General features: G+C 32.9%; 1 protein-coding gene across 2 annotated transcripts in view; it reads right to left on the bottom strand.

Moving 5' to 3' along the window:
* The window catches only part of LOC118192929 (glutamate-gated chloride channel-like), a 197440-nt gene extending 171735 nt beyond the window's left edge, over window positions 1–25705 (bottom strand). The window contains exon 1 of one of the 2 annotated variants that reach the window (XM_035363944.2): window positions 25553–25705. The gene's annotated coding sequence lies outside the window, so the exon portion shown is untranslated. The remainder of the gene's footprint in view (window positions 1–25552) is intronic. The other variant, XM_085817373.1, reaches the window with a different exon arrangement.
* Window positions 25706–27400: the final 1695 nt, after the last annotated feature.

The following is a 27400-nucleotide window of genomic DNA, read 5'->3' on the forward strand; positions in this document are numbered from 1 at the left end:
GGGCGCGACAATAGTGCAGTGATGGAAGAAGGGTGCGTTGCAGGTGAGGAGAACAATTTCAGTTATATATTTACAGAGTTATGGATAGATGGCTACAAAAAACATCCACAACGTGAACAATAAATGAGTACAGTGCAATATATGAGCAATTAACAGAGTGACTTATAAAACAATAAAAATAATATCTAAAAATGAGGCAAAATACTAAAAGGTTTAGAGATATTAGGGTCAATTGGAAAAGCCGGAGAGATGAAAAATTAGCAACCGCCTTCCCCGGGAATCGAACCACGAAACTCTGGAATACCGGCCCAGCGTGCAGAACTACTACAAAGGCACGCTAGGTGGGAGAAATACCTTATATGGTAAAGTACTAAAAAGCAAAATAATACATAAATAAATAATGCAAAACAGTGGAAATAATACATAAAATAAGGCAAATTTAAGGTTCACAATTCAGGGTTTACAGTTCAAGGAGATAAGTATAAACAGGGAAAAAAGCAGAAAAAGCCAACTTAAGATCAAATAAATTCATTATAGGTACAGAGCATACAGGGGCTGTGCTAGTGACGAGGATGGCAGCTGAGAATTACTCCAGCCTGTCTGAGATTTTGCGTGCAATATTTACGCAGTCGCATATGAGTTTCAATGCATAGCGATTTTTCGAAGCAGCTTCGGCCCATGCATGGATGTGGTCCTCTGCTGGTTGCCTACGATGATGTTCGGCAGTCTCTCTGCAAGCGTATAGATAATGATCCGGATTTCCTGCCATCCTGCACGAGCAATGGTCGTTTTCGCATCGTCTGAAGTGATTCAGGTAAGTCATGAAGGAACCATGCCCTGTTAGAAACTAAATGAAGTGAGGCGAGCCGCTTTTTAGAAGCCGGCAGACTTTTGGAAAAAAATCTGTGAAAACTTCTGCCGGTTGTCTCTGTCTCCGACAGGATATTGCCAACGTTTCAGTAATTCTCTCTCGAGCTCAGCTTTTAAGAACGATCCCGGGAAAGGCACGTCAAGTGTGCGAACGTGGGGGTCAGTTGCTGCTCTTTTATATATTGCAACTGCAATTTCATTACCCTGTATTTCGGTGTGGGCAGGTACCCACTGGAGTTCAGGCCTATAGTATTTTGGTGTTCTTAGTAAGAGTTTTTGTATGACACTGACGAGTGGATTTTTACTACATGTGCCTTAAATTGTCTGAAGACTAGAGTCTGAGTCTGAATAAATACTGGAATAGTTATTTTCCAGTGCATAGACAAGTGCAGCTTTTAATGCAATCAGTTCAGCCTGAAAAACTGAGTTGTGGTGCTTAAGCTTTCTTTCTTAGTTCATTAAGATCTGCTTCCCATGTACAACACAATATCCGCTACCTGTGCCACATTCTCCTTTGGAACATCTGTGTAGATTGCAGTGGTTTTGAACTCCGTTGGTGACCTGCAGTTAATCCAGATGTTGAATTCGGCTGGGTGACAAGGTGGATCAGGAATGCTTTGCTCATAGACTGTATAAACATAAGTCCCATACCATAAACTTATTGTCTCTTTGAGTCGGAGCATTCGCACTATTGCACTCTCGCGCTGAGCTAACCGATGCAGAGGCGGCAGTCCTAAAGTCACGTTTAGAGCATTAGTAGGCGAGATTTTATATCCTCGGGAAATGCTTAGGAGGAATGGTCTTTGAGCTGAACGTAGCAGATTCTCCATTTTAGTAGCAATCTTTATGCCCCACATGGAAGCCCCATACAGTGCAATACGCTCTGCAACTACAGAGTACCACGTCTTAAGCATCCTCAAAGAAACTCCCCATGTTGGTTGTGCTGTCCTGAGCATGGAATGAAATATCCTGTGAAGTTGTGCCTTGACCTCCTTTAAATGTGGCATCCAAGTGAATGTATCGTCAATTACAACCCCTAGGTACCTCAAGTTTCTGATTATTTTAATATTTTTGCCATGAAGGTTGATGCTCGGGGTTCTTCGATGGCGTTTACCTGGGCAAAAAAGCATATCTTGGGTTTTTGAGTTAGCAGTAATTAACTTATGGTCATTAGCCCATTTGGCCATCTTGTTCATTGCTTGTTGCACCGTAGTCTCATATGCGTTGCGGATGTGCCCTTTGGTCACCAGCAAAAAGTCATCGGCATAAGCCAATATTTCCGTGTGAGGATCTGTGTTGAAGAGATTCAGCGGTGTGTCGGCTACAAGATTCCAAAGCAGTGGGCCCAGACAGGATCCTTGAAGACAGCCTCTATTGATGGATCGTGAGTGCGCTCCTGCGTTCTAAGATATGAGAATAACATAAAGACTAACTCAAGGTTCGGCAGGAATGCCAATCCACAGTGTATCTAAAGGACTACGCCGATGGCCGAGAAGTTAAGGCCGCTGAATGCTCGTACTGCGACCGAGTTCGAATCCAGGAGAACTGGCTGACTGAAGCGTTTTTTGTTTATTTTGTTTTCCTCATGCTTAATATATGTACGAGCCAGTGTCTTAGCAGGGAGCTACCGTGTGCTTTGTCATAATCAAATAACCTTGTAACCTTGTGCATTTAAGTAGGAAGAAACCTCTCAACAAACCCAATAAACACAGATTAAATTGTATCACCTTCCTTTCTGGAATATAAAAAATAATTCAGGGTTCCAGATGAGATGTACTTGGAGTGAGTGAAGGAGATGTGAGTCCCTGCGAATATTGACAGTCATGGAAAGTGAAGTTCTCATCTCATTCTTCCCCGTTAATATCTTCATTAGCAACCTATTTTTACTATTAAAATTTAGTTATATAATAATTAATATTATTTTTTGGTTTGTACGGTTTAATAAGGTTCGAATTAATAATAGTTTAAGGCAGTGTTTCTTAAACTACAGGTCGCGATCCCAAATGTGGTCGCACAGCGAAATTTTGGGATCACGAAAATTCAATTCGATAGTTGAATTTTAAAAAACTGCATTCATAAAACTTTTAAAGAAATTACATTGATTGACATTAATGAAATTAGACTTATAAAGACATTACATCAACTGATATTGAGGAGATTAATTACCTGTTATATAAAGTGGAAAATAATTTGTAAAACTATATAGTTGTTCAAGCCTAAAACTTGATTTTTCACAAAAGTCCTTGATGAATTCTGGATCGGAATTCACAACTAGATTTCTCATTATTCTCTGAAATAGCATTAAATGTTCTTCTCTCATTCAGCCCCACATATTTTTATAAAACCACTTTTTTAGCTTAAACGCTAATTGAAACCAAGTGACGTTCAAAACGTGTTGAAGATGTTGTATGCCCAGTAGTTTCAAATATCGTACCAACGTTTAATTTTTTATGCAGCAGAAAGCAAACGCAATTGTCTCATTAGAATTTTCTTTAGTTTTTATTTGCTTAAAAAAATCCTAAAATAGTTCTTTTTATATGTATATTGTTTACCAAAAACGTCAATTATTTACGGGAGGATATTTATTTTTATATCTTTATTTTATATTTGATATCTGGGGTCTCGAAAAAATTCTCAGTGATAAAAAGGAAAGTGAAGTTCGCGATTGAAAAACGCTTAGAAGCCCTGGTTTAAAGTATTACCTTTTGAATTACCTTCTGTTTACCTTATAATATATATTACCTTCGATAAGCTATTTGCAAAAAGGACAGAACTCACAGAATTCACCAAATTATTGGACATGAAACTGAAATGCATTTAATTATTATCTGATTATCTGAGTATCAGAGCGAGAAAATGTCTGTGTTACAACACATCATTACACAGACACTACTTTACCAAACACGAATACAAAAGCACGCAAGTTTCTATTAAATTTGTGAGTTAAAGAACAGTACTTCATCCTGTCCTCTTACCACTTAAGCAATATCTTTCCTTTTAATAAAGCCTTCTATCAAGAGAGAGTTCATCACTTGTCTGAATAACAGAAGCAATGATCTGAAGCACTTGATAAGAAACAGTCGATAATTTTCCATCCGTCTGCTCAATAACCCTTTGTACTCCTTCTGTTGTTCTTGTGGATTTTCCAGGTTTTCTTTTCTGCCGACTCATATCTTTTCCCCTTGTTTTATTTTTCCGATTCGGAATGGTTTATTTACTGAAAGAGCTTGGATAATTATTCTTTTCAGATATAAATATATTCAGTAAATAGAACTTTTCGATGACAAAATATTTTATTTTGATTACATTGACAAGAATAACGAAACTTACAAAGGTATACTTTCTCATTTTCAGTACTGAAGTAAAACGATTTATAAGTCATGAGTTTCCGTTTGTTATGAGACATGTTCTTTCTAGAACGTTTGATATCAAAATATATTAATTATTTCCATTTATTAGAGTTTTATACTCGCGTTAAATTAATTATTTAATATTCGCTATGTAAACTTTGTTTTTGACGTATATACGATAATTCAGTAACTGGAAAATAAAGTTGGGACTTTTTATATGTAAAATCTGATTCGAAGTGATTAAATTTAATGGAATTAAGGAAATATAAAAAAAACATATTCTTTAGAAATCAGGCATGTCTGTAGACGCCAAATTTTGGCTCTAGAGACTATTATTTGAAGGCATGGTAATTAAATAATTATCTCCGGTATCATTCATAAAACACTTTTCCTATGTATAATATAAAATATTTTACATTTTTTGTTGATATGGGTGACATTTATTTAGGCCCTAGAATTTAAACTTGCTAAATGAAAGAAAAAATCTAATTGAAAAGAAAATATGGATCGAACTGCCAAGCTTTCTCTGCAGCATCTCTGTAAAATGGATTATATCGTGTAAGCATATAACTATGTTGATTCTTAAATTACGCGTATTTGACTTATGCAATGTCGCTCATAAAAATAGAATTTTTCAATAAATATACTTTAAACATTCGTAATGATTTCAACAATCATGAAAACTACCAGAAAATTTACTCAGTTCACAAATATTAAAAATTAAAAACATAAATAAATAAATAAAATATGAAAATTCCAATTTGACATTGTAGAGACATTAGGTATTTTTTACAGGCAGGCAAAATGAAAAATTAGCAACGCCCTTGCCAGGAATCGAACCACGGATCTCTGGAATATCGGCCCAGTGTGTAGAATCGATACACCACGAAGGCACGCCAGGAAAGCGGGAGAAATACCTTATATACTCCCCTTTTTGAAGGACGGCTGGGGATTTTAGCGGACCCAGTTGCCAAATGCTGGGTGTGGATAATCCTCATCCAAAATCATCCCTTTTAGTTCGGGCGCCACTGTAGAGACATTAGGTATTTTTTAGAGGCAGGCAAGATGAAAAATTAGCAACGTCTTCGCCGGTAATCCACCCCCGGACCTCTGGAATACCGGCCCAGCGTGCAGAACCACTACACCATGAAGGCGCGCTAGGAAAGCGGGAGAAATACTTTATAACGTCTTTGAATTATTGTCGAAAACCTTAAAAAAGAGTTTAACAGTAAATTTTAAAAAATTAAATATTAAAACATGAAAACCATAAAAAAATTTAGAAATCACTCCATATTTATAATAATGCTTTTGTAATAATTGTATTCGAAACATCTTCTATAAGTTCATCAGCAGCCTAGCAGTAAAGTCAATAAACTGCGGCAGTTTGATCTGGGCTCAAATCTCAGGAAACGGGATGATGGCTGTTTGGGCATTTCCATGGTTTATCGAATGCGAAGCATAGATAAGAGCCAGTTTCTCTTAGAAAGGCTCCAGAAAGGCATTATTTTTTTTAGGCAGAAACCCTCACATACTTTGCCATAATTAAACAAACCTTTTTTACTTCCTTCTACAAAGTAAAAAGGAAGTAGTGTAATCGCGAAAAGTTTCAGGCAGCATATTTCAACGAAAATATCCATTTTGACCGCTTTCGAATGCAATTTAATGATGGTTTTGCCTGATATCTGTACGTAAGGACAGATTAAAAGACTCTTTTCCTCCAAAAAAATTATAAAACTGCTTTAAAATGAATTCTGTAGAGAATTTTTCGTGGCGTCTGTACGAACGTATGTACGTATGTATCTCGCATAACTCAAAAACGATTAACCTCAGAACGTTGAAATTTTGTATATAGGACTATTATAACATGTAGATGTGCACCTCGTATTTTGGTTGCAATCGGCCGCACCAAAAGTATTTATAAATATATCCACTCTGTTACCCGGCTCAATGATCTCAGTTTCTTTACTCCTATATGTTTGTAAATTGTACATTTTTTGCTTTAAAAATGATTGAATTATGTTGTTCTTATCTTCTCGTTAAGGTTTTTATGTCTTTAGTAAATCTGTATGCAATATTTTTAGAATTATCAACAATTTAAAAGTTTCAATTCAGAAGTCAAACAACAAAAATCAGCGTTATATTTTCATTTCTTCCCCCCCACACACACACAGGCTGATTTTTGTTGTTTGACTTCTGAATTGGTATTTTTTCGGCGCGTTAGTGTGTCTTAATTTAAAAGTTGTTTAAGTGCCGCTAAGCCTAATAATTTTTTTTTATGGCGGCCATTGCGTGTTTACATTTGAAACAGCAGAGTAGTGAATTTGTTGCCAATCTAGAGAAATGTAGCTTCGCAACAACAAAGATAAACGTCTTCATTTATTATTGCGATTTAAATCATGCTTAATCCTTTCTGGAAATTTTTCGAAGAAATAAGTGTTTAAGATTTACTTAATTTTTAATAATTAGTAATTTAATTTTTAATAATTAGTAATTTTTAATACAGATATTTTGAGTTTTTATGTATTTTTGCCTTCGCGCGAAGTGAGAACTGAATTAATTGAATGAGAAATACTCAATCGTCTGTGAGGAACTGTTTCTTTTTTGTTTTGTTTGCTTAATTTCTTTTATACATCGTTCTAGCTTTATTATAGTATTTGAATAGAACCTGTGGCAACGATTAGATAATTCTATTCTTTAAATGATATAAATTTTGTGCATTCTGAGTTATAATATGAACGAAATATAATACTGTTAAGTGAACCTAGCGCCAGAGTGTCGCTATGGTAAACGAATAGAGTGAATTTTAAAGAATGCATTTATTCTATTGTGGTTTATGCGCTGTCGGCGAAGTAGATTTAATTAAATCCAATAAGTTTAAACGAAATGCAAGAAAAAATGCCTATAATTTAATATTCCGTACAAGGAAGTCATGTGGTGTACACATCAGATTTTTTTATTTATTATAGCATAGTTGCAAAGGAGAATGAAATTTGAGTTGGATATATTTTAAATGGTTTCAGTTTATATCAATTAGTTACATAATAACGAAATTAAATAAATATTTACATTATTGAGAAGTGCGTTTAAACATTTTAAATCACTTAGGTTTAATGAATAATAAATTGATAAAGCCTTAAAGATAAATTAAATATCATAGTTTTACTGTGTGCCAACACTCAAAGTATCTACCATGAGCGAGTTGCGCGGGAAAAAAATGAGGTATTACTGTTTTGCACTGTTTCTCAAGAATTGTTTCTAGATTCTTAACTTTTCATCTGTTAGATTTTAGGCATGATCGAGTTCATGGACTTAATTTTGTTAGGATAAGATTTTATATCAAGCGAAAACAATATGTCTCTTTCGAATGTAATGGGGAAAAAAATTTTAAAGTTGCGCGCATGCATCAGTGCATGAAACTCATGAATACAATATTACATTTTATCAGTTAACAGGAATTAAATTGATTTCTGTCATAAAAGGTTAAAACATATATCAACATATAGCACGCAAGCATTTGCAAACTTCTCATCGGACTATTGCAGTAAGTAAAACGTAAATAAACTTAAAGATAAATAAATAAAATTAATTTTAATGTGTATTGTATTATTGAAATACTACGCTTACTACGATGAAGTAAATAAGGTATTATGAGTACAGATAATTGTTTTGGGAAAGTTAGCAGAACACCACTTCCCTTTTACAGAGACTTACATTAGAATCTTAATGTGTTTACAGAAGAGATTCGAAAAGTATTTTTTACTTTTATGATGTAAAAATATGATTCACGATTAATGAAAATTAATTAAATTAGAATTATTAATTAAATTAACGAAAATTAGAACATTAAATATGTTTCTATCCCACACTTTTGCAATGAACAATTATTTCAGCCTGCATACTAAAAGCATAACGAAATTATTGCTAAATTTTTTAAACTATTGAAGCGAACTTATCAAGAAAAATGAATTGAGAGTGTTTGAGAAGGTGTCCGCCGATAACATCGCGGCAAAAACATCGCGGACGAAAACGTCGCGGAGAAAACAACGCAAGGAAAAACGTCATGCTACAAAACATCGTGGGAGAAAACATCGCAAAGAGAAAACATCGCAGTTCTTAAACATCGTGGTACAAAACATCGTCGTCGAAAATAAAGCGGTTCAAAAACTTCGCAGTTTAAAAACATCGTCGTCGAAAATATCGTGGCAAAAAATAGTTTACAAATCATCGCATGACGATAACATCGCAGACATGCCTTTTTCAGGTTTTAATAATTGTAAATGGATATTCCCATAATGATTTGTGAGCGCAAGATGTGAAGAAGGATAATTTTTACTTTCACATTTTTTATTAATTAATAAATTTTTGCTTAAAAAAGTAAGAAGGAAACTTAAGCATAGAAAATTAAATGCAACTTATAGATTATACTTTTCATGAAAATTACCAGTGAAAACTTTATAAAAAATGATTTATTAATGGCCTTTTTAGTTAACTATGTCGGTTTAAAATTCTATTAAGTGCTATAAGTTGCATTAATTTTCTATGCTTAATTTTCTATGCTTATTTTCTCAGCAAAAATTTATTAGTTTATAAAAAAGTGAGAAAGTAAAAATTATCCTTCTTCACATCTTGCGCTCACAAATCATAATGGAAATATCCATTTACAGTCATTAAAACCTGAAAAAAGCATGTCTGCCATGTCATCGTCATGCGATGATTTGGAGCCCACCAGCGGCATAGCGGTAAAGTCGCTGAACACTGGTAGTTCGGTCCGAGGTTCGAATCCCGCGAACGGGCTGGCTGCATGGGTGTTTTCGTGGTTTTCCCCATGTGTAACGTGTATACGAGCCAGTTTCCCTTAGAACGTCCTCCACGAAGGCATCCCTCCCCTTAGGCAGATAGCACTCGAGGCTTTGCCATAATTACACACACACACACATGCGATGATTTGTAGACAATTTATTTTTTACCACGATATTTTCGACGACGATATTTTTAAACTGCGAAGTTTTTGAACCGCTTTATTTTCGACGACGATGTTTTGTACCACGATGTTTTCTCTTTGCGATGTTTTCTCCCACGATGTTTTGTAGCACGACGTTTTTGCCTTGCGTTGTTTTCTCCGCGACGTTTTCGTCCGCGATGTTTTTGGCGCGATGTTTTCGGCTGTAACCGTTTGAGAATGCAGTGCATCCAATCTCACTGGGTACCATTGTAACTGGATCATCAAAAAATGCAATACCTCTTCTTAAAAGATCTGTTCAAAGTCAAGAAGCAGAAGTTGACTAGAGAAAGAAAAAGCTCGAGAAGCTTCCATCAGTTGTAATTTCTTCTTTTTTTTTAATATAATGGCTGAATACTTGCTCGCTAAGCATTCGTCGAAAATTGTTAAACCCACCAATAATTTAGCCGTCACGTCATCGGGAATTCCGCCCAAAATACGCCACAACGGGCGACCGATATTACTCCCGCTAGAAGAGCGATAGAAAACTTCAAATTTTTATATTTTCCCTGGGATTCAAACCAGCACCAGTAATATGCAATAGGATCCGTTAAGGTGTGTGAGAAAACTTCATTTCATCTACATTTCTACAGAGCTGAAAATGACATCATAAAGTTCACTTTTAATCTTAAGCTCAAACCCGGCTAGCTTAGTCAATCGAAACCCGAGGTATATCATGCCAACATTCCCAGCTTCTCAAATCTTCAACGCATCACCAGCTCGTCGACGTTCCAATACTTCTACGACGTTCCAATGCATCTAGTTCCGAAGCCGACAGGGAAACTCTTCGCCTGTCGATCAGCGCTATCAGTCCTTCTTGATGTAAAAAAACATCATGACTGTTGTCTGGATCTTTTGTCGAGACGCAATGGAATTGTGCTAATTTGCTAACATGCCTACATAACATATGAAACTATATTGTTGTTTTGTGAAGATGGTATCAAAGCATATCCCAGAGAAATATAACGAGAGTGTGATTATCATCTCAATGTGATTCATGTCCCATACGAAGAAATCACACAGAATCTTGAACAGTTTTCCTTTAAATTTTTATCTACTTGTCATTTCGTGAATTTTCCTATTAAAGCCATTTGAAATCCAGTCAATGATTCTGAATGTCCCTGCATAAAATAGGTTGAAATTGTTTCTCAAATTATTAGTTCTTGCATGAGAGTAGGCAACATCACATCAGATTTGGAAAGAATCATGTCATGCCGTTTCGTGACCATTAGTAACTAACGCGGCTTGTGTCTGGGATATGTGGTGTTACGACAGTTCGAATGACGTTCTCCAAACAAAGAGGTTGATGTATTAATTCAGGAATTATTTTTATTCATAATGCTTCAGTATGCTTACAAAAGAAACGAACGAAGAAACTGTAAGTGTATTATTGCAAAAGGGATACTGCCCATGTAACGATAAATAGCCCACGTAGTCCCTAACTAATAAAAACATTACATTTGGAATGATGTTTACAGCTGCAAGTATTTTAGTTAAAACAAACAACTGTTTTCTTTCCATCCCTTATGAAATTCCTAAAATTAAATGTGTAAATGCGCTGAGCTTTCCTACAGATGATTTTGTTCTTCACTGAAGTTTACTACCTTAAAGTATGTGACTATAAATGAGGTTAAATATTTTAAATCCTATAAGAAATATTGTTTGATTTCAGGTGACACAAATATAGAAAAGAGGATATAAAATTTTGAATTTGCGTTATTTTCTTTCAGTATAAAGACAAAAGGAAATATTTACTAACTTTCGGATGTAATAAAATAAAGTAACACAGTTGTTTTAACTATATTGAACATTATATTATTTTCTTTATTGATTTAATTGCATGATATTACGGCTCACCATGTGTGAATATTTTAAACAAATATTTTTTCAAATTAGAAGAAAAAGTACGCCATTACAAAGCTTAAAATTGGGCAAAATTGCAAAACGTTTTGCAGAATTTTCTGTTTTACTTAATTTAAGAATGATTTCTTTTGTTTAATTTCCATATTTGAATAAATGCGGACTAGTTTCCTTGTGTGAAGTTTCGTGTGTCTGAATGTTTTTGTGGAAGTATTTTTACTATAAACTGGTGTGGAACTGCGCAGATAATGTAGATAGGACATAGTATAATGCAAAAAGAGTTTTCGAATGATTTTGGTTTTGCACTCACTTATCAGTAGAATTAATAAGGAGCAAAACAGAAGATATAACATCGCGCCTGTAGTAGCAAATTATTAAATTTATTTTAATTGCAGTTACAAATGAGATGCTATAGTTTTATTAGCCGTTCTTTTGGTCAAAATACGAAAGTGTTAAATTTTTATAAGTACAGTGCATAAATTTAGCGATTAACTTCCTTTCTAATTCCTATAAGCATTAGCACAGCCTTTGAGGTGTAATGTATTTCCCTGTACATCTACACGGTAATTCAAAAAGATTTTGGTTTGGTTTTAGTTGCTTTTGTATTATTTCCAATAGTTAATCTGTTATGGTTAGATGTCATACAGTCTCTTGGTTCCCGAGTTAATATAAACTTCATAAAAATTTTATTCAATGACAGTAATTGTCTCAATTCATTATCAAAAAATCCGAATAAATTTATAATTCATTTGGGCGTTTTATGTTGGTCTTTCATTCATAAATTTCGATATATCATCAATATCACGTAGGAAACCACAAATAGGCAAACTCTTGCTCCAAGTAAAATGCTTGTAAAGGTTTGATACTAGTTTCATTTTGAGAATAATGAAGTAATAATTTCTTACGTAATAATTCTTTCATGCGTATATCAAGAAATACGTATTCCTCTCTTTTAACACAGTATAATAATCGGGAAGCAACCTAGAAAATGCATGTAAATGAAAGTAGCAAAACAGTGTATGCTCGCGTTTTGGCGAGATGTGGGTGAAGTTAGGAACAAAATATTGTATAATACTGATACTCAGTTTGCTCGAATCCATTCCAGTAACATGGTACCTGGAATTGTATTCAAAAGACGTATTTAAATTATTATTTTAAAGACTCAGTTAATTTCAAATCACGATTTTTTTTTAAAAAATTCGCTTACAATTTTTCTAAAGATCATGTAATTTCCTGGGGAAAATATTCTATATGTTTAACTTTCCTATCTTATTGTACCAACTATTAAATGGTGTCCATCCCCACAATACAAGTAACTCTCACCGCTTGGTAATAATATCCTTAAACAGAGTGAAATGAAAAGTTATAAAAAATTTACAGTGAGTGTTTTGGTAGGATCGATAATTTTCTGCAGAGAGACGTAGTCTGGCTTTGTTGTCACCCTGCGTAACCAAGGCTGCGATCTAAGCGTGTGGGTGAACACCAAGCTTGGTTAGTTATAAATATTGTATAATAAGTGTAATATTCGATTGCCGATAAAAGGCACCTATTAGAATGGTTTGTTTTTGCATTCATTTTTTGATAATCTATCATTATTTTGCTTTTAAAAATTTCTATCTTCTAGTTAATGTAAGCAAGCACAGCGTTATTAGGTTAATAATTTTTTACTTAATATAAAGTTTAAATAACAAAAACTGTTTTTCGATCGTTAAGTTTTCATAGTCTTGCTTCTAAAAAATGTGTCAGATTGTTAACTAATTGAAATTTACTCACTTGCAATTCAGTTTCTCATAATAGGGATTACATGATCTTATCTACAATAGGTTTTTCATAATTATAAATGATTTGAAACAGCTCGAAGATATAGTATTTTTGTTTCAGGTAGCGGTAGAGTCTTATTTGTTACAAACGAAAATAATAAATGTTGTTGCGAACTAAATGGAAGGCATAAGTTTTTTTTTTTTTTGTTGTTGTTTATCTTCGGAATTATAAAGAAGTGTTTCGCTACTCATTACTATAAAAAATGAACCGCGTATAAAGTTATTTTACCTGTATATTAAAAACAAAATTACTTTTCGAAAAAAAAAGTTAATTTACACCACAAAACCGTGATTTACACATTACACCTTGCTAAAAAATATTTTATAATACACCGATTGCAAAATTTCTAATTCTACTTCTGTGGCGCAAATCTTATTCTACTTCTGTATTCGCTATCTGTATCAAAATAAAATCGAAATATGGTGTTGAAATTTTGTAGAAGCGTTCAAGTTGTAAGCCTCTCTGTCAACACTTTTGACTAATTTTATTCAAATATTATATATTTTTTCTTTTTATATGTGTATCATTTTATTTATCATTTCATCATCAAATGTCGGAGTTTCTGAAACTGAAATTCTCTATGAGCTAAATTTTACTTTTTTTCAGAAATTGTAAAGATTTTATTTTATTAGTTCACAACAGTTGATATCATTCTGATTTAAAAAGATAAAAGATACTCTTTGCATACATAAATATTACTTCCTTTTCCTTCGTTAAGAATATAAGGCGTTAATTCTTCTTTTAAACTTCTAATAAAGTTGTAGGGTTTATATTTATTTTAACTAACATTTATTTTAAGTTTAAACTATCTTTCCTGTCAAGCCTTACTTTCCCCTGGAATTGCCAATGCCAGAGTATGTAAATTTTAGTAGAACGCGCAAGGATTCAAATTGTCAGCGGAAGTAATCTAAGTTAAATAGAAGGGAAACGAGTTCGGAAGTGTGCTTTCTTGCTTCACGAGCGTGGAGGTGGCTAGTTAGAAATTGAAGAACCACGCGTTTCGGCCTGTGTGCTTGCCTCGGCAGATTTTTAATCTTTCAACGTAATATTCAGAAGTTTGCTGAATTATCAGCGGTATTTTAGAACGCGGTGAGGTTAGTTACGTTTAGAGAGCCTCGTAGTTAGTCACTTGTTACTATTCTTTTCTTAGTTTCTTATTTTTATTTTACCCCCGGGTTGGCGTAGTTTGTGAGCGTCAAGAGTACGCATTTGTAATTTCTAAAGTTGAATAAAAAGGGATTTAAACCCTTCTCAAGACTTTGTCTACTTTCCAGTTCTTAGCAGTCACCACTATTGTTGCGTGCAGGTTGGAAGCGCGCAACATTACAAAGTTACTTCTTTCTTCTAAATAATTGTTCTTCTACATATTCCAAGTAGAATATTCCAAGTAGGTCCCTACATATTCCAAGTAGCTTCCTTTTTTCAGGAGCAAAATAATTCTTCAAAATGTAATACTTGGATACTTATATTATTCTAGCTTGAGCACTAAAAATTTAGCGCTGTTACTAGCACTTTCAAATAATCCAAGAAATCAGAAACCTTATGTGGGAAAACTCGGTGGCATATTCTAGGGATGAGATATAAAACAGATAGAGGCCTTTATCTCGGTGTTAAGCTTGCACTAATATGATTAAAAATACTAGCAAACGGGAGCAAATCTGGCGAATATATTGAGCATGGACATGCTCAATGTATTTCTTATATATTCGTGACTTTGCTTTTTTAAAACTTTTTAACAGTGTCATGATTTCATTCGTAATATCCATAAAGTTAGCGTTAAGTTACGAATATTCACCATCATGCTTTTACCATCATGCCACCACCATACACGGTTCTTAAGCATGTCGCTATACTTCCTGTGATTCGATCTTGTCCTCTTCTTCAGTTTTACTCAGTACTGAAAAGTTTTCATTTTAGTCATCTGGATATTTCAGTCAATTTTTTTCTAGTTTTCAGGGTACGCTCTTCATGTATTCAAGAGATCCCCTAAAACTACTGATATGCATTTCCCGGCAATATAGGCAGTTGATGGTCCTATCTTTCTTTAGTAGGAATTTGTCACTGCTAGGGTCTTGAGAGCAGTTCGTACATCTTGCAGAATAAAATTATAAGTGTTGCGTGTGGCCAAATTTTTGGCATAAATGGAAAACGCCTGTGGCAAAAATGGGTGTCTTGATATTCTGTGAGTTGTTTTAGCTTTCAGCAGAATAATTTCAAATGCTTTGGTGTCTCATTCTGGTGTACAGCAGGGAATTACCCTGATCTTACCAGATCAATCAATGAATCCCAATAGAAGCCTTACTCTTAAAGGTTCTTCACAACTGTGTCACCTTAAAAGATGAGAACAAATGAGTTGGTACGCGAGGCACTTTGCCTTTAATATCTCACTGCTGGGTGAGAGTACAGAAAACTCTGTTCCAGGAAAAAAGCCCACGGGAAATATACCCACACAGAAATATGCTCACACAGAAAAGAGCTCACATGGAAATAAATAAAATAAATAAAACACTGATAAATAAAATACGTAGAAATATCCTTACATTAATCAATCAATAATTAATCGATCTAAACATCGCACACCTACTTAATTTTTAAAAGAAAAATTATTTAATCATTTGAAAAAAATTTTGGACAAATGCTCACATTAACCTTTTCAGAGGCTGTATATAAAAGAATGAAAGCTATAGTAAAATTTTGCATGTACTGTAATATTTTATACCTCTGCCCCTGTACGACATTTTTATTCTTGTAACTGCCAATAGTTAATTTTTTTAACTCTATTTTTGCATACTTTTGATGTGTATCTATAGGAATTGTTTGAATGTAGTTCTTTAAGTTTGGAACCAAAAAAGTTCTAGAAGACCACAGTTTCCAATCGAAGCGTGGAATCATTATGAAGCAGCCTCAGAAAAATCTCCTAAAACCATAAATCGCTACGAAAGCTTTCATAAGATACTAAATTCATTATTTAATCGTAGCCATCCCAGTATGTGGTTTTTATTTGAAGGACTGAAAAAACATTTACCCTATATTTATTATTAGCTATTGTAAATACAGGGTGTACTGAAGTTAAAGAAAAGAAAATATGAAAACTTACATTTAGTAATCGCGAATCATGTAAGAAACTATGATGAAATCGATGATAAAATTAGATATTTACGCATATTAGCTAATATTCAGTAATTTTATGTATTTATAACTTTTGAAATATATATTTATGATTTATATATAATAAGGTATTTTACGTAATTTAAATAAAATAATTATTTATATTTGCTATTCTACTAAATGTTTATATTATAAAATGTGTAACTTATATTTACTATTATTTTATTTTTTTAACAATTAAAATTGTTATAACTTTTCGCTGTATATTCTGTTTCATTTTTATTCCTTCCTCCTCTCCGTTTCCTAATTCAAAACAGTCCATTTGTTAATCTTATATAGCAACTGAATCTACACATAAGTTATACTGTTTTATATACATATACATACATACATATATATATATATATATACCATAGATGTTTTCGTAATTTAAATAATTTTTCTTTTAAAAATTAAGTAGGTGTGCGATATTTAGATCGATTAATTTATTGATTGATTAATGTAAGGATATTTCTACGTATTTTATTTATCAGTGGGCTTATTTCCATGTGAGCATATATCTATGTGAGCTTTCTCCGTGTGAGCATATTTCTAAGTGAGCATTTTTCCATGTGAGCTTTTTTTCTGTGTGGGCATATTTCTGTGTGGGCTTGTTTCCTGTGAGCATTTATACCTGTGAGCATTATTCCTGTGAGCGTTTTTCCCGTTGGTATTTTTCCGGTCACCAGAAAACTGGTTATCAAAGTCTGTGTCAAATCCAAAGCTTTTTTATGATCACGAAACGTCAATAGTGCTATAATTTCATAAGTGAGTTCAATAAACTATGCACAATATTAGTTAATGCACATGCTGTAAAGCAAAATAATGCACAAAATATATACAGTTTCGCTGAAATTTCAAATTCAAAGACCATGGTGTTCAAGACACAGTAAAAGAAATCCAAGTGACCTATCAATTTGATAAGGAACTTAAATGCACTTTAAATTTGCTGACATCAGTGGTCGTTGAGACATAATAGTCCATCAAATGGCCGCTGATGAAATTTGGCCGCTGAGTATGAAAAGTATGAAATACAGTTTGGTGAATGGCTGTCGACTCAAGTGATATCTTGCGGCTGTGATTTTGCATTTTTTAAGTAGAATGCTGCAAAGGGCCTGATGTTCTTATTTTCATCTAAGATCTCGTAGCCTAGAACTTTTGTATGCTCCGCAGAATTATTATATGAGGCATTTTTATAGAACTTTTGATTAGTTTGTTTAAGATAATCCGCAATCTGCTCAATTTTCAGATATGCGTAGATACTTTTGTTTCTTACGTAGTAGGCGGCTCCTGTTATTATCCTTAGGATCTTGTTCCGTAGCCTCTGGAGAGTCAGAATGTCTTTTTTGCTGGCGTTTGCCCAAGTTGGCGATGCATATGCGCATATGCCAAGATTTATCTAATGACCGATATGTAAATTTGCCTTTCCCGGTTTAAAGGTAGAAGCTAATCTTTTAGAAGTAGGTATAATCATATAGTGATTCCCAATGCCTTGCTGCGAACACTTCTAATATAAGAAGTCCAAGTGAAAGAATGATTTGAAGTGACTCCTAGGTAATTTGCGTGGTTTACCTTAAGGACTTGTTGCCGAAAACAGTGATTTTGCTACTGATTTGGTCCCCAGCGCGGAATTTTCTGATAAGCAACATTTGTGATTTCTCAGCCTGTGTACTAGTGTTCCATTTGGCATACCAATGCTCTATTTCTGGGATCTTTGGAGCTTAGCTAAAGCATGGTTTGGTCTGCAGGTTTCAACCAGGATAGCAGTGCCGTCTGTTTAGAAGGCAAGTAAGGCATTGTGGTCTGCCATAAAGTCTTGGAAGTCATAATGTACGTAATATAGAATATCGGTCCTAAGATCGAACCCTGGGGTATTCCAGTGTTGATAGTTCTTACGTCTCCTTGCTTGACTGCAAATGTCGTATTCTGTAGGAAGGAACTGAGCATAAGAATGATTTCGCGGGACAAGTACATCTGGATGAATTTGTAGATAAGACGCGGTCAAAGGGGAATTTCAAAACTGGGAACCTGTAACCCGTAATGCACTCATCAAATTGAGACATGCAGCCAAAGGCTTTTTATCTTCCCTGCATTTGACTTCCGAGAATCAATCGTTAAATTTTGTGGTGTTAATTAAGCACCATCCAAGAGGGAAAAAAAATGCATCAAACATAAAATGAATGATGAATAGAAGCAATGGGCCGAGAAACGATATTACAATTCTAAAAGCATTAGGAAGGACTGTATCAGAATTAATGTAATTAACTAAAGATGATACATTTTTCTGTATAGGAAAGGTTTCAAGGAAATCTAGTTGACTAACTGAAGAAGCTTTATGGATAATTTTCACAGGACCATAAACAATACGCTGCATACGTATTCGAAGACGAATTTCAAAATCAGTTTCTTTATTAACAAATTATGTAAGTAAAACACAATGAACATATTAAAAAATTTTAAAATGCAGGCGTGAAAACATACAATAAAAATAAATATCTATGATCCTAATTATGTATATAAACATAAAGAAAAATCACATCACCAACCTGTATATACGCATTTATTTACTTAAAACTCGTGTAACACATATGCTTTCTAAAATTCCTCCCCCCTTTTTTTTTAACATCTCGAAATTTTCAGCTGTTATCTGTTCTTTATATTTTCTTGTAAAATTAAGCTTTTAGTCGTAGATAATTGCACGGATTGAATGAATTCAAACTTTTAAGAAAAATGACATCATAAATAGCAGGAGCGTGTAACCGGTAGGCGTAAGTGACGTCACAGAAAAGCGCCGTAGCCTACGACATACTGGAATTACATAGCATCAGGATATGATGTCCGTGTGGAATTTTCCGGAAGTAACGTACACGTGTTTGAATGACGTCAGGATCGGTAATTTTGCTTTTTTTGCGGCAAATACAATACTTTTTTAAAAGCTTTCTTTTGCGGCATCGATGATTTTTTTCCTTTTTAGTGGCAACGACCTCTTTAACCACGTGTCTGGGATGACATAAACTTTTTATACTTTTATAAATTTTTTCTACAATTCTATTTGACGCTTAACTTTTCACATCGTTTTAAATACGTATTAACGTTAAATTTCGATTTCTTCAAAATTAAACTTACTCAGTCTACAAAATTGAAACTGGAATTTTCATGCATATCATTTCACTCCGCAGGCCTTCATGCATAACATTTTCTGTGACTTAAAATCGACTTAAACCAATACGCACGATGTTTATTCAATATAAGTTAATTAGATACTATTCTTACATTTTATGCAACTAACTCTTAATAGAAGATAGTCAGAACTGTCTCTTCTAATGCATTGGAGTAATTACTAATGATTGTACTAAACTTTAGAAACTTTGCACAAAACTTTCTGCATTCTCTTTTACACATCTTACTTTTATTCCAAAGGTTCACCAAATTATGTCTCTGCAAAACGTGACGAATTCCCTTTGACACACCTTACTCTTCAAAGGATTCACAAATTATATCTGGCAAATGTATACTTTCTATTTATAAATTTTTCCTTATATTTAACTTTTATCCTTCTTTTAGAGGAAATTCATGCTACAATTCTAATTCCTTTTTTCCAAAACTGAAAGCAAACTTAACTGAGTTTCTTTATTTAAAGATCTACTTCAGCTAAATCAAATCTTATAATTCAGGAATGATAAATTTTCACCACATAACGTCTTCTTAAACAAATACATGGGCATATCCACAGAGTTTAGCTGAGACACATACCAAAAATATTTTAAAGGGAAAAAAGGAATTTGAAATGTGACATGAATTTACTTTAAAAGCAGGATAAAAGTTAAATATAACGAAAAATGTGTAAATGGAATGTAGAAATTATAAAATCTACATTTGCTAGATGCAGTTTGTGAAAAAAAAAGTAAGCTATGCAAAATAGAATTCGTGATGTTTTGTATAGGCATAGTTTGGCAAACCTTTCGGATAAAAGTAAAATGAATAAAAGAGCTAGGAAGTTTTGTGTAAAGTTTCAGAAGTTTAGTAGTTACTCCAATCCATTAGAAGAGAAAGTTCTGAGCATCTTTCACTAAGTGTTACTAGCATAAAAAGTAAAAACTGTAGTATTCCAACTAAACTATATAAAATGAACATCATATGTATTTGTTTAAACCGGTTTTAAGCTGACCGGTTTTATTATTCATGAAGGCCTACAGAGCGAAATAAGTTTACTTTGGAGAAATAGAAATAGAACATTAACAGGCTCTGTTAAAATGTTAATAAAATTAAGTGTTAAATCTTAAACACTTATTTTCTCAAATAAATTCCAGAACGGATTAAGCATGATTTGATTCGCAATAATAAAAAAAGGCGTTATCTTTGTTGTTGCGAAACTTAGTTTCTCTAGATTGGCAACAAATCCACTATTCTGCTAAGTTTCAAATGTAAACAAACATGGCTACTACAGTAAAAATAATTAGGGGCTTAGCTGCACTTAAACAACTTTAAAATTGTTGATAATTCTACAAATATTGCACGCAGATTTACTAAAGGCATAAAAACCTTAAGCGGAAGATAAGAACAACATAATTCAATCATTGTAAAAGCAAGAAATGTATAATTTAAAAGCATATAAGACTAAACAAACTAAGATCACTGAGCCGAGTAACAGAGTGGATATATATATATATATATACATATATTTATATACTTTTGGTGCGGCCGATTGCAACTAAAATACGAGGTGCACATCTACATGCTATAGCAATCCTATATATAAAATTTCAACGTTCTCGGGCTACTTGTTTTTGAGTTATGCGAGATACGTACATACGTACGTACGCACAGACGCGAAGAAAATTTCTCTTCAGAATTCATTTAAAATTAGTTTTATAATTTTTTAGAGGGAAAGGAGTCCTTTATTCTGTCCTTGCGTACAGATGTGACGAAAAAACATCGTTACATTGCATTCGATAGCGTTCAAAATGGATATTTTCGTTTAAATATGATACCAGAAATTTTGCGCGATTACAATACTTCCTTTTTACTTCGTACAAGGAAGCAAAAAAAGTGAAAAGAAATGTAAAAAATAAATTTACTTTTGTAGGAATAAATATTAATTTGTGAATTTTAAAAGTAAGATTTACTCTTGCAAAAAGTATAAACGTGGAAAAAAAAATTAATAAGTTCGGTTTTGTAAGAGTGAAAAGGAAACATATACTTTTAAAACGGCAAATAATAAATTTAAATTAAGGGTTTAGGAAGCTAAAATAAATCTATGTCCAGTTTCAAGAACCAAACATCCTGACTGGTTGAAATAAAAAGCATTTTGTTAGCGAGATGGTGAATGGGCTTTAAAAATATGATTGTTCGTCATCGCCGGATGCACAAAGGTGTGAAATGGATCGGACACGTTGGAAAAGGCTTCCGCATGTACAGTCCTTCAGCTTATTAACATCATGATTGTTTTCGTTACTCAAATAAGGTCAAATAACATGGTTGAAGGAACAATTCCGTAGCTTTGTGGTATCGGGCGCGTCTCCTATGCGAAAGGTGGCAATTTCAAATCCAGCTTTTTAAATTTCATGAAAAACGCGTTGTTATTAAAATAAATAATAGTATCACATACAGATAATGACAGATTAAAGAATTAAAGATAATGACACATAGCTACACACTTTTGTAATGTATGTCATTAAAGATAATGACATAAATTAAGAAAGGAAAATTAATTAAAATTGATGTCATCCCAAGGACATTGTTCAAGAGGTCAGTGCCCCCAAAAAAGAAAAAATCAGAATTGCCACAAAATAAAACTTTGAAAAAATATTGTCGTTGCACCAAAAAATAAAAACTATCATGCATGATGTTCTTCAAACACGAATACATCACTTCCGGAAAAATCCAAGATAGCGACGTCATATCCGGTTGTCACGTGCTTCCAAGATGGCGGTGGCCACGCCCTTTTCTGTATCTTCACTTCCGCCTACCACTCACCCGCAGTTACTACTTTTATATATGTAGTTTCCTAAGACTTATGTTATAGATATATGTATAATATAGACGACGTATATATATAAGAAGTAATTTCAAAAATAATAAATAATTTTCTTTCCTTATTCCTTTCTTTATAAGTACTTCTTTTCTTTTAGTACTTCTAAAAATGTAATTCTATTTCTTCTTTTAAGAATTAAATTCTTATCCATTCATTTTATTTAATGCCTGGTGTCTTTTCCATCAAGTAAAAACCATTCGATCACCACTGGTACCAGAACTTAACAGTATACAGCATCACTTGACTAAGAAGTAATTATTTATAATGTTCCTCATATGTGTTTGCCTGAATATGGGCAACCAATGACAGAAGTTAAAAAGAAATTAATTTATTAAAAAAGTACTTTCTACGTTTCAATTCCTTTGCTCATTAGCATCACGAAAATATAAATCTCTTTATCTCTAAGAAATAATTATTTACATTTTTCATTTAATTCTGCTTACGCTAAATAAGAAATGCAGTGCTGCTCCGCTATAGCACTGCAAAGAGGGACGGCTAAGATTGCTTAAAATTATAAATTATATCCTTTTTATACAGACACTTACATTATAATTCAAAGTTAAGGATTTAAAAATTAAAAAGATGGAATATTTGTATAATATAACACAACTTACGCATGTATATATATTTAATTTTAAAAATAATTTTTATTTTTGCTGTAAATAAAAAGTAAACAAAATAAAAAGGCCATAAATATAATATATATTACACAAAAATTACATGTGCAATTGCTTAATCTTATATGTAATGCAAACGAAAATCACATGATTTGCAAGCTGTAGACGTACATTGTTTGTTTAATGCGTACTTAAAAATTATTACTCGGTTACTAAACACATTACTCCGAAACTACGTTATGTGCATACAATACTCGATGATATCCGACACAGTGATATATCGAGCCACAATATAACAGTGGAATATTGAGCATACTTTCTTTCTCTGAAACTGTAATGTGTTAATTACTTGATATGTAAGTATTAATACTTACATAATTAACTTAATTGATGCATAATTAACAATGACCTATAGATAATAGTTATAATTATAGTCTGCTATTAGTGGTATAAGTTACAATTTTACATTTTTAGTTACTGCTTAGGTTTTCTCAGCTAGTTAATATTTGAAATTTGAATGCAATTAATTCACATTTGTTAAAAAGAGTTTAGCAATACATTTCGTGGTGTTAAATGATTTATTTTTCTTCAACTCGATAATTTTTACTTAAAATTTATTAGCTTATATCTGTGCAAAGAGCTTATTAATTCATGAATGATTTTTATAAGCTCTATAACACAGCCATTTTAGTTAAAGAACAGGAAAAATACAGTGCTGAATTTAAGTAAATGCGCAATAAATAAATATATAAAATATAATTTTTTAAAAATTAATTTATTAAGTTAGAAACGTATGAGATTAAAGCAACGAATTTTATACAATTACCCGAGCTCTAGTAATGCAAGGATTCACCACGAAACTTTACAATGAAATTTAATAATTCCTCTTAGATTTTAAGAAAATTATTTGCTAAAATCACGCAACTTAGTAACCTGAAACATGATGAAGAAACGCGAATTTCAATAATCATAATAATGCATTAAAGAAAAATATAGAGTTATCAGAAAGTTTATTAAACGTAATAATGTAGATTATTATATTCTATAACTATGCTGATGTAAATTAGTATAATATAGTAAAACTGTTATAAATTTCCGTGAATTTGTAAACATGGTCAATGATAATAAAATGGTAATCTGAATAATTAATTGTTTTCATAACAAAAATCCCTTGTTGTCATATAAACAACTTGATTTAAAACAAAGGAATAATAAACATAATATAAAATTTTAACAACCAAACGAGAAAAGAAGGAATAAGACAATTTTAGTTTATTATGATTTAATTATTTCTAATTCTTTAAAGAAAGAAGGGTCACTGTAAAAAAAATATTGCAAATTTTAGATATTCATAAACTATTAATTATATGACATTATTCTATAGTACTTACTAGAAATTTGCAGTTTTAAAAAGTATGTAGTGAAGCATATTTCTAGCTTGTTAAATATAATAGCAGCTTAATATCAGAGAAGCATTGTTAATGATAAAACGATTATAATTATACGAATTACGGGATATATTTAAGTATTGTCGCATTGTATTATTTACTCCAAACTTTATAATAGAATAAGTATATTATAATTCAGTTTACCCATGTATCTCATTGATAATAATATTGCATTTCAGACGAAAATGGTTCTTTGTAATGACAAATATTTGTTACTTGTGTCTGTCTACATTAACTAATAAGCAATAAATTTTAATTTCTTTTATTATTTTTGAGAATGATGGTATTTTATATTACAAAATTTTCTATTCGCACGTTTGATGAGCTGTTTAACTGCAAGAAATTATAATTTTGATGTGATAATATTGCCAATGTCAGATGCTGTCTTTAGCATAATAATGTATTTCTAATATATTGCCTATCGTTATTCTTCTGAGTTTTTTAAATGCGTTAGTTTAATTCAGTTGGAAAAATAATAATTAATGTTAACAAATACTGATTTTACATAATTCTAAAATTTTATAACTTTTATTCTACGTATAAATAAGAACTCAGCAAAGTAAATATCACTTGCAGATAGTATGACAGATATGTTGATATTGTAGGTCCAGTAAAAGATCAAACAAGGAATTTAAATTCTTACAAATGTTTCATACATGATTGATGAATTTCGGTTGTTGTTTTTTAATAAATAACACTGTTTTATGTTCAAAATCTGTTAAAGGTTTTTGAATTTCGGCACAGAGTTAAGTTTAAGGTAACGACACTTCATTGTCAAATTGTCCCTTCCGATTTAGAAAAGCAATCACAGCATTTTCCTCTATCGAATAATAAATTATTTACCTAAATTGAGGGGGCGTTGCAGCATCGAATCTTTTGATCTTTATCTCTGAGATGAAAACGATATTTGAAATAAGTATAGATATTTTTTTTAAATATCGCTTACTTTTTTCCCTCAGTCGTTTTTTAAAACAAACTATTGCTTTTCTCTATAAGCAACTGCTTTTAAGATAAACATTTGAGAAGAATTGGCGAATATAAAGGAGATTGTCTTGGTTAAATATCAACCAGTCTTTGATATTCCGTGCATCTCTATATAGCGATCTGTCGAGAAAATCTGAAGTTTGTGATTGATTATTTGAGTGGCAGAGATTTGACTTTTTGGAAGGCGATAAAATCAGCTTCATCTCATCTCGGTGATCACGGATTTTGTGGGATTTATAATCGATCGCCCTTCGCGTAATTTAGTTTACATCCTTCTCTTAGCACTTGTCCTGCATATCTGTCTGACGCGCACGTTCCACGCTGGAATTGTGACAGCCAAGAACCCCTTCCTCCTTTCTCGAACCCACTCGAAGAGTTGGACAGTTCAGAGATTGGAGAAATGAGAGGAGAAAAGTACTCACCTCACAGCATGTGCCGCATATCCGGCAGTCGGGTGTCTGTGTCATTTGGTCGCCATTGAAAGAAGAGCGTGCTTCTCTTCAGGTGCTCTGCAGTTGGATCGATCTCCGTGAGGCAGCGCTAGGATCTGGCGCCAACTGCCAAGAAGGGTCGCTATGCGGCGTTCTCGGATGAGGAATTCCTACTCTACCCCTCACCAGCCCAGCCAGCGCCTCTAGTGTATGGGTGTAACTTCACGAAAATTCCAGTAAATTATCTGTACTCAAATACAATGTACACGTTTAGCTTTTTTTATTAGAAAAAATTGCAGGTTCTGAAACCTGAAGATAAGTAAGCGCTTCTTTGCCAAAATATAAGATTTTATTTGGTTCCTTGTACCTGTGCTTAAAATCAATGATCTTTTGATGTCAACACACTAGTAAAATGAAGACAGTTTTCCTAAGAGGCTAAAACTATTATCACTTAACTAACGTAAATGCATGAGGCAATAAATCACTAGCATAGTCGCATTATACAACTAGCTCACTTTTTAGGAAGATTTTGTGCTACGAAAATTTTGAGTTTACATAGTTTAAGAAAAAAGTTAGTTCTTTCTTATTCGGTTGTTTATTCTTATCTAACACAGTTGAAACCACACTTTTTTAAAAGCCTGATGTAAATTTCTTTTTGCAAAACATCGTTAAAGAAAAAAAATAGTATCTATAAAAAAGATGCAATTTTTTGTTAAATTTTTCGAGATAGCTTTGAAAATGCATAAATCTGAAAAGCATTTGCTCATTAAAATCTTAAACAAAGACGCCACTACGGCAAAACCTATCTTATCTAAGGAAAACACGACTGGAAATTTTATAATTATATAATTGATAATATCAAAATATTCGGAAGTAATCTGTCAATGAGCGAAAATACCTTTGTGAAGGACTTGAAGATTTTCTAAAAAAAATTGACTGATATTTCCACAATTAATGGGAAAACCATAAATATTGGAAACACCAATGCTCATTAGTCTTACTCTTCCTGCTATCAGTAGGCCGTCTCGCGGATAACGGATATTAGTTTAGTACCCCCTGTCATTTCTTGTTTGAATATAAAATTATTTAAATATTATAGTTACATCAATTGGCGAATACATATTGATGATAGCATTCTGTCTAAGGGGACGATACTTTTCCGGAAAGATTTTCTAAAAACATGTTCGTTTTTACGTTCCATAGAGAAAACCACAGAAACCGCATGCAGTCAGCTCATTATCTTGGATATGAATCCGGGTCCAACTATCAAAATTTAGAGTCTTGCAGTCTGTGCCACTAATGTGCCTTCCGCGTTTTATCTGAGGCTTTGATAAATATTTTTTTAGGAATGCTACTATAATAAAGATTTATTTCAAGACTTTAGTGTGATTTACTAGAAAAGATCGTATTACTTCAATCGATTTTCATATTTAGAACTGATCTTGTACGGAATCTATGTAATATTTCAAATCAAAAATGTACCTCCGGTTATACAGTCAAGCGCCCCGTCTTAGTCTGCAGTGAAAATAATTCCAAACTTAGAAGAAAATTTAAAATAACACTTTTTATAGCAATATAACTCCTTACATAGCTCTTGTAATTAACAGGCAAAGTTACAGCATCTTGCGAGACTTAGCAGAACATAAAAGTCAAAACTTAAGTAATTTAAGTATGAAATTTACACGGTAAGGCCCAGCTGAAAGCTTTGGCTTAGACCCTCTAATCAGGCGAGAAAAACACGGATTAAAGCCGGTTAATAAAAGGTTAAAGCCGATTCAAGTAAAGCTGGGAGAAAACTGGTGAAGGTCAGCGGTCACTGCCAAAAGGTCTCGCTTACCG

This window comes from Stegodyphus dumicola, chromosome 5 (genome assembly GCF_044657685.1).
Source record: "Stegodyphus dumicola isolate Sdum_Otavi_A_Nest chromosome 5, ASM4465768v1".
Classification (NCBI taxonomy): domain Eukaryota; kingdom Metazoa; phylum Arthropoda; class Arachnida; order Araneae; family Eresidae; genus Stegodyphus; species Stegodyphus dumicola.